This window comes from Rattus norvegicus, chromosome 12 (assembly GCF_036323735.1).
Source record: "Rattus norvegicus strain BN/NHsdMcwi chromosome 12, GRCr8, whole genome shotgun sequence".
Taxonomy (NCBI): domain Eukaryota; kingdom Metazoa; phylum Chordata; class Mammalia; order Rodentia; family Muridae; genus Rattus; species Rattus norvegicus.
The window spans coordinates 35,742,099-35,754,861 of NC_086030.1; positions in this window are offsets into that span (position 1 = coordinate 35,742,099).

A 12,763-nucleotide genomic window follows, 5' to 3' on the forward strand; every position below is an offset into this window, starting at 1 on the left:
TTAGACTCACATAACAGGTCAAGGAATAGCTTTACCAGTGATCCTGTAGCTGTTATTCATGCATCTCCTTCAAATGTGTAGCACTTTGTCTCATACTGAAAAATTTTACGTGCATTTTAAAATAGTCACTTTTGTTGATTAATTTCAACATTTGGCAGTTTTATAGATGCACGCAATCTATTCTAATTATTTCCCATTCCTTACACTTTATCTCCCTCCCATCACTTTGGCTTTTAATTATACATAAACACACATACATGTAAATATATACATGTATTCATACTATAAATATATAACATTATACACTTGTTTATAATAGTGCATATATATGTGGGATACACACACACACACACACACACACACACACACACACTTAGTAAACACACATAAGTGGATTTCGTGTATTTTTTTGGAAATTCTGAGGAACACCCTTACCCATAGCACAACTCTTTCCTAGGGTCTACATGTAAACTGTCAACATGGCTGTGTGGCAGCATATGTTAGACAAAAGCCTCTGTTTTCTGTCCCTGGCCATCACTAATGACATAGTGAAGTTGTTTGGGGATGAGAGGGCTGGGAAGGAGGCAGACAAGGAGGGAATTCCGTATGGAAGGAAATCCTTACTAGCAGTGACATTAGATCACAGTAATGGTGACCGTGTGCAGTGGCTCTGCCTTAGCAGGAGGGGCTCTCAGATATCTGGCACCATCTGGGCTACAGCAGAAACCTGGGATTTGGCTGCAATGGGCATCTTGTTACTCACGTCATTGAACCCGTGTGAGTTGCTCAGGGTTCGTCATGTGTATGCGGGCAGAAGGCAGCCGTGCAGATTTCTCAGGGGCGGCTTTTTCTCAACCTGCCCTTGTCTGTCCGTGCGAGCAATGCAGCCTAGAACTTGTGCAAACCTTTCTTCTAGCATCTCAGCATCTCAGCGAGTTTTATTAATGATACAGCAATGCTTGCATGGAGGTGGGAGTCTAAGGTATTAGAGATTATTAACCAAGAAGGCAGGTTAATCAATCACAAACATTTGCCTTTCCCAGGCTGCTCCACATGTAAAAGATTTGGCAGCAAAGAAGCAAAAGGAAATCTTGTCCCCGTAAACTGTTGCTCTGAGCGCTTCAACCCTGTGTTTAAAAACATGTCAGTGGCAGTAAGGCTTCCCAAGACAATTCTGGGTTTTGTTTTATTTATTTATTTATTTATTTATTTATTTATTTATTTATTTATTTATTTTTGGTACTGGGAATCAAACACAAGGCCTTGTATACCTTAGCTAATTACTGTACTACTGAGCTATAATCAGAGCCCAGTCCTTAGCATTTGTTTCACTGTGAGGAGAATTGCTCACCTAAAGGACACTGGGAACACACTGGCTATGAACAAGAATAACTGCGTCAATCCCATGTATGTTTTAAGAGGCATAACTTCAAGACTGTTGATCTATATATTGATTCCATGTTTTCAACGTATGATTATTTAATAAAACTGAAAATTATGGAGTACTTTACTGACCGATGAGTGAGGCCAGCCCATGTTCACAGATAAACCTGCTGTTCAGGGGGTTTCTATTGCAATGGTGAAACACTATGACCAAAAGCAACGCGGGGAGGAAAGAATTTATTTGGGCTACGCGTCCATATCACAGGTCATCGCTGAGGGAAGTCAGGGCAGGAACCGACAGGCAGGAACCGAAGCAGAGGCCATAGAAGACTACTTGCTGGCTTGTTCCTCATGACTTTCTCAGCCTTGCCTTCTTATACCATCCAGGATCGCCAGCCCAGGGCCGGCACAGTTGACATTAGTTTGTGTCTTACATTCACCAATAATCAAAGGAAAGGCGCCCACAGACTGACTCTGGTCAATCTGATGAAGACATTTCTCAATTTAAGTTCATTCTTCCTACATGAGCCTACCCCCTGTCAAATCAACAACAAAAATAACCACCACACTGTCTATTTTTGTATCTAGGTGTGTATATATCTGTCACCAATCTAATATCTACCAGTCTACCTACCTACATACTTACCTATCTATTCATCTATCATCTGTTTATCAGTCACCCACCCCACACCGCATTTCCTCTAATCATGTCTTACGGTGGCAGCCATCTGAGTTTCTCCCAAATCTTGATGGTTGTGAATGATGAACCCGGGCAGGCAGAAGACGCCTCAAGACTTTCACTGAGTATTGATGAGGGGGGTGGGCACCCAGGAGTATGGTTGCCAGATTATGAAGAGGTCTTAACAGTACATGTTACCAGATGCCAGGGTTGAAATGTTTAATGGCATCCATGAACTAGCACACTCCTACTTTCCTTCAGTTGGTCATTTTCAGGAAATGTTAGCTGCACTGCACATTATCTACTCATATTTGTGAATTGTGTTTCAGGGATAACAAACTGGGATATTATGATTTACACACACACACACACACACACACACACACACACACACACATACTGCTTCTTGTTTTGCTTTTCCTTGAAGCAACACACAGCCTCACACAACCACTTATCTAAAAGCTAGCATGTGGCTTCTGGCAGGAACAGTGGCAGCTTCTGCTAGATAGACAATGCCATTTCCTGTTTATAGAGGTCTGAAGCATTTCCCTTTTAAAAGTGCTTTGTTCCCATCCTCATTGTCTTCGAAATCGCCACTAAATCCCCATGATGCTTTCCCCAATTTAAAGAAATAGCCAACGTTAACTGAGAGAACAGATTAGACTTTACATTAGCCGTCAACGTTTCCAAAGGTATATGCATCATACAGGAGGGCCATTGCAGCCACAAGCACCTCAGCTGCTAACCTCTAACACTTTTGCTTCTCTTATTATGTAACATTTCCTGTGAGCCTCTGACCTCCCATATATGAGCGGGAGGGAGAACTGTGGTAGCTATATGGGTTGAAGATATGGGTTCCTGGGCGCTCACGGAGACTGGAGTGGAAATCATGGAACCTGCATGGGTCTGCACTGGGTTCTCTACATACGTTATGGTTGTTAGAGTGGTGTTTTGGGGGAGCTCCTAGTGGGAGAAGGGGTGTCTTTGACTCTTCTTGCCTGCTTTTAGGATCCCTTTTCCTCCTTTTGGGTTGCTTCACCCAGCCTTGATGTGAGGGTTGTGCCTGGTCTTAATTATGTCTGCTTATGCTGTGTTCAGTTGGTACCCATGGGAGGCCTGCTCTTTTATCCAGGGAGACAATGGGAGAGTGGAGTGGATCTGAGGGAGAGGGAAGGTGGGGAAGAACAGGGAGGCATGGAGGAAGGGGAAGCTGAGACTAGGATTATATGAGAGAAGAGTAAATAACAAATTTTAAAAAGAACCAACCAACAGGGCAGGTGCTTAGTGTGTTTCTGAGTATTTATTGTGTAAATTCCAGAAGCGTCTCTCACTGTTGGCTGAGCTGTTTTCAGCTGCTTGCTTAATAAGTAGGCTCTCTAATTTAATTTTAAAAGATCGTTTATTTTTATTTAGGTTTATGTGTGTGTGTGTGTCTGCTTGTCTGTATATGTACTAGATGCAGACAGTGCCTGAGAAGGCCGGAAGAAAGCACTGGATCCACATGAGCTGGAGTTTCAGTTGATCGTGAGCTGTCATGTAGGTCCTGGGGATTGAACCCAGGTCTTCTGCTAGAGCAGTGCTCTTAACCGCTGAGCCATCTCCAGCCTCTAATTCTTTAAATAACAGAATTAAGCGTGGCAGTAACCATATTAACAGCATAACGAATTGGCAAATGGTAAAAAATAATTCTTGATTGATTATAATAGGCTAACTGGTTCCTAAATGTTTTGAGGTCTTTTGAAAAACAATTTGGAGACGTGCCTCTGAGCACGATTCCTCTGTAAACTCTACTGGATCAGACATTAGAATAATGTTGATGAAGTCATAGATTAGAGCAGTGCTGATGAGGTCATGGATTAGAACAGTGTTGATGAAGTCATAGATTAGAGAAGTGCTAATGAAGTCATAGATTAGAGCAGTGCTGATGAGGTCATAGAAGAGAGCAGCGCTCTACTCCATAGATTTCCCCACAACCTCAAAACAAACCCTATGCTGTACGATTTGTTTTAGTAAGATACATCCATTCTGAGAAACCACAGATCGATGATACTATAACGTGTTTTAGTTATAACCTACTACCTGGTAGCATTGAAAAGGAACCATTCACATAGTGATCATACTGGCAATATCATAGGTTTTAGCCCATCATACTTGTATCAAAGAGTAAAAGATCCCCAAATCTCATCTTACCTCACCCTGTGAATATCTAATTTTTACCAGGCTTCCTTTACAAAACGATATCTTGGAAACTCCAGCAGACTTAGATGTGGTTAATGAGATGGGAAAATATAATTCTTGTTTCTTCTAAGACCTGGATTTAATTGGAAGGAAAATTCCTCCGTCCGTTATTCCATACCCACTGTCTGTATCTTCCCTAGTGATTCGATATTTTTGAGCCCTGTGAATAATGGCAATGCCCAAGGGGTGTATGGGTAACAAATCACAAATAGCCTGAACCTCTGGGAACTGGACCAAGGACAATCTCCATATTAGACTGGATGGATGCTCTGTGAGGAAATAAATTCAATCTTGTAAATAAATAATGCATTGAGTGTCTTGTTTTACAGTGGGAAGGTGGGGAGCAAGCTGTGAGATACAACCTCTCCGCTCTGGTGGCGTTTAGTGTGCAGGAATACCAAGGTTAGGTTCTCTGTTGCTGTGGTAAGTCACTGACCAAACGTATGTTGGGAAAGAAAGGGATGATTTGGCTTATGTGTGTGTCTCAATTCACCATCACAGGAATGTAGAGCCAGAACTCAAAGCAGGGATCTGCAGGAAGGAACTGAAGCAGAGACCATGGAGGAATGAGGCTTTACTGGCTTGCTCCCCATAGTTTCCTTAGCCTGTTTTCTTACACCGCACAGGACCACCTGCCTAGGAATGACAGTGCCCATGGTGATACTGTTGGGCCCTCCCACATCAACCATCAATCAACAAAATGCCCTATAGGCCAATCTGATGGGGCCAATTCATCAACTGAAGTTCCGGCTTTCCAGGTGACTCTAGTTAGTGTCAAGTTGGCAAAAAGCTAATGAGGTGTCTGCTGATTAAGCTGTAACCTTCTGACTAACAGGTTCATTTAACCCTCCAAAGTGCCCTTTGGGGATAGTCACTGTAATTCTTCATTTAGAGCTGTGACCCACACCGTGGACCAGCAGAATATGGTATCAAACTCAGGACCATTCTCCTGCCCAGCTTCCCTCTCTACACAAACATTTTTGCTGTTATAATCCATTCTAGTAGACTAATTAGTAGAAGCTTTCCAGAGCCCTGTGCTGAGAATGTTTCAGAGACCATATATGTTTCCAGACTGGTAGCAAAGGAAGGCGGCTGAGATTGACTGGACCATGGCTGTTATGATGGCCACGTGTCTCTGCTTCCTCAAAAATCTCAAAATTTCCTCTCCTTAGAGATGGAAATCAGGAAATGCTTTCCAGGGTGAAAACCTGGAAGACTCATGGAGTAAGTTTCATTTTCTTAAGTGCCCTCTCATCCTCATATTAATGCTTAATGTTTCCAGACTCTCAACTCAGTAAGGCCTTGTTATCAACAGATGTAGCAGGCAGTAGTCATACACATCTGAGATTTAGGCCCAGAATGTTGAAATTATAAAGGCAGAACTCCTAGGTAGTTGGTGGCAAAACCCAAAATTTGGTTTCCCATAAGGATTCTAGACATGGTACCTGGAGAATTTCTATGTGGGCGTGATTGGCTGGAGTCTCTATAATGCATAGATACAAAATAACATGAAATAACATGAGAGGAGAGAGAGAGAGAGAAAAAGAGAGAGAGAATATGATATATTAATATAATCCTAGGTGCAAATATCTACTTATGTAAACAATCCAACATAGAGAGATAACTGATACAAATTGTTGACGTTATAACTGTAGAAAATACCTTGCAAGCATTCTATTCTTCTAACTCATGTTTGTTTTTGATAGTAAAAGCCCACATGATTTGTTATAGCCTCATCATTTAACACACAAAATCAATGCAATTACCATACTATGAGGTCATGTGTTGCCAAATATCTGTGTCAACTCTGGCTGGGGTACAATATGTCTTAAGATATGACAGACATCTTAGACAAGACCCATGTCTACACAGCCTACACATTTCAATCACATTTGTGTCTAAGTTAACTTGTCTCAAAATAAATATGTTAACCATTCCTTTGAAATCATTAATGCAAGACATTAATTCCATTCAACAATTGTGTGTGAGGGTCAGCATTTCTTTCTGTGGCATTAGGTGAATTATACAATATTCAGTCTCACAAAAGGACATGTGTTCAGTTTCCACCCTGTTTCTTGTTCTCACAAAACAAACCAAGCATATGGTTACAGCAGATTTGTTCTGTCTCTTTGGTTGTTGTTAATGAACTACCAAGCAATAAAATATGATGAAATGATTATAAGACTGATTTTTTCTTTAAGTTTTAGGATTCTTATTTCATAATTTTAACCTTATTTGTCCATCAGAAACAGTGCTAGATGATGGCACTTTGAAAAGTACTTTTAGAAAATATTTCAGACTTTGGGGCCAGAAAAAGAAATGCCATTGGAGGAAAATATAATTTTCATATTAAAAAATGAAGGAATATATATATATATGTATATATATGTGTATATATACATATATACATATATATAATGAAGGAATATATATATACATATATAATGAAGGAACATATATATATATACATATATATATATATATATGAGCCAGTGCTCTTAACCACTGAGCCATATCTCCAGCCCCCTCCCATCAAATAAAAGTTTATTTATATTGGTGTTTTGCTATGAAGGAGAATATTGCTGTGGTTCAGGGCACGGAATTTCATTAGCAGCTGTTTCCCCAGCAACAGACTTGAGTGACACCTTGGAAGGTTCTCCACTACCCCAAATTCCTTCTCGGACTTCCTCCAAGGGAAGAATATTAACCCTGCTCTCTTCTCATTTCATCTGACGTGACGCCAGTAATGAAGTCTAGGAAATGAGTCTGAGAGTCTGCGTGATGCAAGGTGGGAGGAAAATGAGTAAGCCGAAAGAACCTGCATTTGGGAGGATCGTTTGTGAAAACAGAACATCCCAGGAAGAGCTGGGAACAGAGAGTCCAGGCGAGAGTTCCAACTTATAGGAAATGAGAGGAAATGACATGGGGTGGTACCAGTGACCACAGAGGAGCAGAACAGCAGTGGTTCAATGCTAGATCTGAAACATGATGACTAATAATGATGTGTTAGGAACAGCGGTAGGAGTAATCAAATCATTTATCTTAGGAAGAATGTGAGTCACCTAGGGTGTCCACCCATTGCCAGCCAGTTTTAAGAGGTATTATTAATGCATTACATGTTCCTTTCCCCTAATCATCTTCTCCCCCCCTCTGACAGTATTTTCTTTCTTTAAACTTTTAAACAACGATTATTTTTATTTTATGTGCACGGGTGTTTTGCCTGTGTGTATATCTATGCATCACATACATGTAGTACCCATATAGGCCAGAAGAGAACCATGTGTGCTCTGGAACTCAGAACTTAGAGCTGGTTGTGAGCCACCACGCAGGTGCTCTAAATTGAGTCCTGGTTCTCTGCAAGAATAGCCAGTGTCACTGGAGCCATCTCCCCACCTCTCACCACCAACAGTACTTCCCGAAGATTCCAAAGAATCTAACTGCAGGCGAGTCCTCTCCTGTGTCTGTCTCTAGTGGTGGGTGTCTCTGCTTGATGAATAATGAGAAAGGAGCATCCATATAATCCTTCCTCGCGTGGCTGAACTGCCCAAGTTCATGTCCAAGGGAAACCTCATTTAATGTCTAAGCTTGAACCCATCCTCCCTTTCCTTTTGATGTGCCCATAGCTTCCTTTAGCAGTCTTTATTTTCAACTCGAGTAGGAAGATGAACATTATTGCTCTCATCCTATTCTCTCTCACATTCTCATCTGGGAATAAGCTAAAAAGCAGAAAGATCCTGACACTCAACATCGCCTTCAGGAGTGGGTTCACCACAAACTCATACATTATAAGTAGAGTTTAAGCTCATGCAACCTTCGATCCCAACTGTATTTCTCACAGGGGAGCTGCTACCCTGAATTTGATATCTATCATTTTCCAAAGCTCTTTTCCTTTTGCAGTTTAGACATTCCTGGTCAGGAGAGCTTAAACCTCCACCTGCAGTTTTCATTAGAAACACCCACAGATGAAAAACCGCAATTATAGACTTAGAATGACCAGATTTAAGGGATATTAATATTTCATAAGGAGACTTAATCTTTTTCATTACATTTTACATTAGTTGTTCTAATAAATCTATTTCTACCAGCAGAACTGTTGGATTTAATAGACTTTATAAATAATTGGTCAATATCAAATGTGCCATAAATTGATTCAAACTTTGGAAACAGGCCCGGGAGCTACTTTTTTTTTTGTTGCAGTATTGTAAACGGCCCATAATTCACAATTAATGCAGGCAGAAATTGTGACAGGCAGTTGGTTGTTTTTAATGACAAATTCTTCGTGGGTACAAAACAAGTTTAATTCCCGTAATTATAGATGCTAAGATTGCTAACTTGATTCAGTTCTACCCCAAATGCCAGGACCAGTACTGAGTACTTTTAAGCAAAGATATCCAGCAGATGTGACAAAGCCAAGGACAGAACAAAAGAATGCTACAGAAATGTGAGTGTGAAAACTTACTCTCAATCTGAAAGCAGCACTAGGTTTTAGAGTGAATTTTGTGACTTTCGATGGTGCACACCTTAGCTCAAAAATGCTTTGTACAGGTCATAGGCCTTGAGAGTTCACTAGTATTATTCTGCTAAAAGGGACATAATATCAAACTACCTCCTACATAACTGTTTTTATACCCATCGATTAGTGCATCTTCCACCCCTCACCAGACAAACTTCATTATATAGTGCATGATGGTTTAAAACAGAGACTCACAGCTGGCCAAAGTTCAGAGAATATGTGAATGTAGAGTCTTCAGCCCTAAATGGATGTCTGTATCAATTCTTTCTCCCCTCCAAGGCATAGGGAACATTGAGGAAGAGGGGGTGGAAAGATGGAAATCCCGAGAGGTTGCCAGAGGTCAACGAGGACAGCAGTGAAACAGTGTCCTCTGGGCAATGCAGGATCATTGCACTCTGAACCCAGGGCAGCTGGGCTTGGTTCCACACAAGCCCCACCCCCATCTGAGGAGCAATATTGGCAGGTGATAGCTGTTGGGGAATGGTGGGAGATTCAGCTTTCTTCAGTGGTTGGTTCCTAGTAGGTTGCCCATGCTCCAGTGGTGACCTTACACCCATGTACATATGGGCAGTGCTAATTGGACTAAACAAAAGAACAAATGAAGCTTGGAGGAGAATGTGTTAGGGAGGAGCAAGGGAGGATCAGGATGGGGAAAGTAGGGGATGGATCTGATCTAAATATATAGAATTTGGGGCTGGGGATTTAGCTCAGTGGTAGAGCGTTTACCTAGGAAGCGCAAGGCCCTGGGTTCGGTCCCCAGCTCCGAAAAAAAGAACCAAAAAAAAATATATATATAGAATTTGTGTGCAAAGTTACAAAATATATCTTTTAAATTAAAGTTACATTCAGTGTCCTTGTAGGAAGGTAGAAACTGTGTGAATTGTTTATTAGAGAGTATGACACCTACGTACATAGGGTATTTGCCTCTCAGTCCTTTTAATGTGATGGAGTGTTCAAGAAGTCTCTCAGTGCTATGAGCAACACTCAGAGTTCTTTGAACTCGAAGGATGTGACATTCATGAAGGAAGGGTTGAGCTTCCTCAGTGCTGTATAAATGTATCTTAAAATGAAAGTATTTATTTGTCTTTCTTATTGACTGAAAGGAGCATATTTATTTAAGCTTCAGAAAATGCTACACTGCTTTCTTTGGGGAAAAAAATTGACATTAAAATCAATATTCCTCTTTACAACCCAGAATGCTGACGGTTGGAGTATTACGTTTTAAGGAATGCCGCGATTTAGTCATTGAGGCTGCAGAGAAAATCAAAAACCAATTCGCATGCAAAGGAATCAAACAGCAACCATCCTTTATAATACTTTTTGTGATCAGAAACAATTGACTACTCTGCTCAATTAATTCTTTGGACTCCAGGAGTAATCTCATCTCAACGAACATAAAAGCCATCCCACAATTCAACAGTCTGTGTTTAAAGTCATTCGTTTTAAACAGAATTAAATGCTTACCAACGAAGACTACAATGTCAATATTTTATACATTTATTTCGAAAAGGCAGATCTTAACCTCAGGAGGGACCCATCTCTCTTTAGTCAAAGGGGACCTAACTTGTGAGATTATTGATATATTTGTAATGGATCCTAAATATTCCAATGGAGTAAGTATAGGGAAGATCTGACGTGGTCTGAGACCCTGGGCTGTGCTCATGGGCATGTGCCTGATGGGTGCTTTTGGATGTCACAGCCATCAGAGCATGCAGATAAGGCTTAATTTGCCCCACAGTATGTGACAAGCACTGGAGGCATCCTCAAGGTTGGGCCACAGCTTTGGACAGTGTGACTCTTTAGCCTTTAGGGCTGATAGCTCAGTCTTTATTGTTCTGTGCTCCTGACACCTGTGTGGAGGCTTCCTCCATCCCACAACTCAATCCACAATGGAAACTTGACCTTTTCTCATCTAGAGCTTCATGCTTCAAGCTCCTGCTTGAGTTCCTACCCTGACTCCCCTCAATGATATGTTGTGAGCTGAAATTCAAGTCAAATAAACTCTCTCTTTGGTCAATATTTTATTACAGCCATGGAAAGCAAACTAGGACACCATTGCTCCCTTTATTATGAGATCAAACCAATGGAACTGAATCATTCACTCTTCTAGGCTAGTCTTTCAACTAAATGGATTCAGACGGGGGAGAGAAGAAAACTCACCTGGTTGATTTACCGACAATGTTTATTCTGTCTATCTATCTATCTATATCTATGTATGTATGTATGTATGTATGTATGTATGTATGTATCTATCTATCTATCTATCTATCTATCTATCTATCTATCTATCTCTGCCCTCTCTGCCCTCTCTCTTTCTAGTGTCTGATTTGTAACAGATAATATTAATATTGGAAATGAGAATACTGATAAATATAATGTGTTTAACACAGACTCTTAGGCATTTCATAAGTTCAAATGTATCACTAATAAAAATGGCACAGAGGCTTCAGCTCCTTCTAACAATTGACTAAGTCTCTTTGGCTTCAATCTAGTCCTTGATGAAGAAAACAGAACAATTGTTTGTGAGTCAATAGTACTGATAAAAAAAAATCACTGCTACACTTAAGTCCCTCGAAATGTACAAATATGTGTAATGATGAACATTGGCAATCAGTGACTTAGCAGAGAAACAAAAATAAACCAGGTTGTGTTACACTGATGGGTAAATGGAATCAGTGTGCAAGTTTGCTACAGTACCTATACGCCAACGTTTGAAAAGTGTTCCAAACCCTTCATTATTCTAGCAGTGTTTTTGAGCACACAGACAAATACACTAAAAATGTATTTCACTCTATCAAAAACAACACACACACACACACACACACACACACACACACACCCCACACCCCAAACACACACACACACAATTCTTTCCCCCAGATCGCTCTTGGTGGGATATTATAGTTGTGGCTCCTGCTTACTGCCTTCCTGCCTACGTCTGGGTCACTATCTTCAATTTCTTGTCTATTCTTGGAGTTCCTAATGGCCACCTGATACATTACCTTTTGCTTAAATTAGAAAGAGCTCTTTTATTTCTGGGTCAATCAAGAACTGAGTTTAATGAATTCACATGTGAGCATTAAAACTTTAGGCAAAGTGTGCTGACGGGAACCTATAATCCCGGCACTGAGGAGATGAATTTGTAGAGAATCATGTGTTCAAGACCACCCTCAGCTATATACCAAGTTTGAGAGCCTGTCTCATAAAACATTTAAAAATATATGTATCTGTCAGGCACTACAGTCAACCTGAGTGTTTTGAAAGTATAAAAAACATGGTGTTAAAATGTTTCAAGATACAATTCAGAGACCACATGAAGTAAAAGAAGAAGGAAGACCAAAGTGTGGAGGCTTCAGTCCTTCTTAGAAGGGGGAACAAAAATACTCAAAGGAGGAAATATGGAGACAAAGTGTGGAGAAAAGACTGAAGGAAAGGTCATCCAGAGATTGCCCCACCTGAGGATGCTTCCTACATACAGCTACCAAACCTAGACAATATTGCGAAAGCTGAGAAGTGCATGCTGACAGGAACCCGATATAGCTGTCTCTTGAGAGGCTCTGGCAGAGCCTGACAAATACAGAGGCAGATGCTTGTAGCCAATCATTGAACTGAGAACAGTGTCTCCAGTTGAGGAATTAGAGAATAGACTAAAGAGCTAAAGAGGTTTGCAACCCCATAAGAAGAAAAACAATATCAACCAACCAGACCTCCCAGAGCTCCCAGGGATTAAACCACCATCCCAAGAATACACAGGGATGGACCTATGGCTCCAGCCATATACGTAACAGAGGATGACCATATCAGGCATCAATGGAAGGAGAGGCCCTTGGTCCTGTCAAGACTTGATGCCCCAGTGTAGGGAAACATCAGGGTGGAGAGGTAGGAGAGAGTGGGTGGGTGGGGGAACACCCTCATAGAAGCAGGGGGAGATAGCAGGTTTCTGGAGGGGA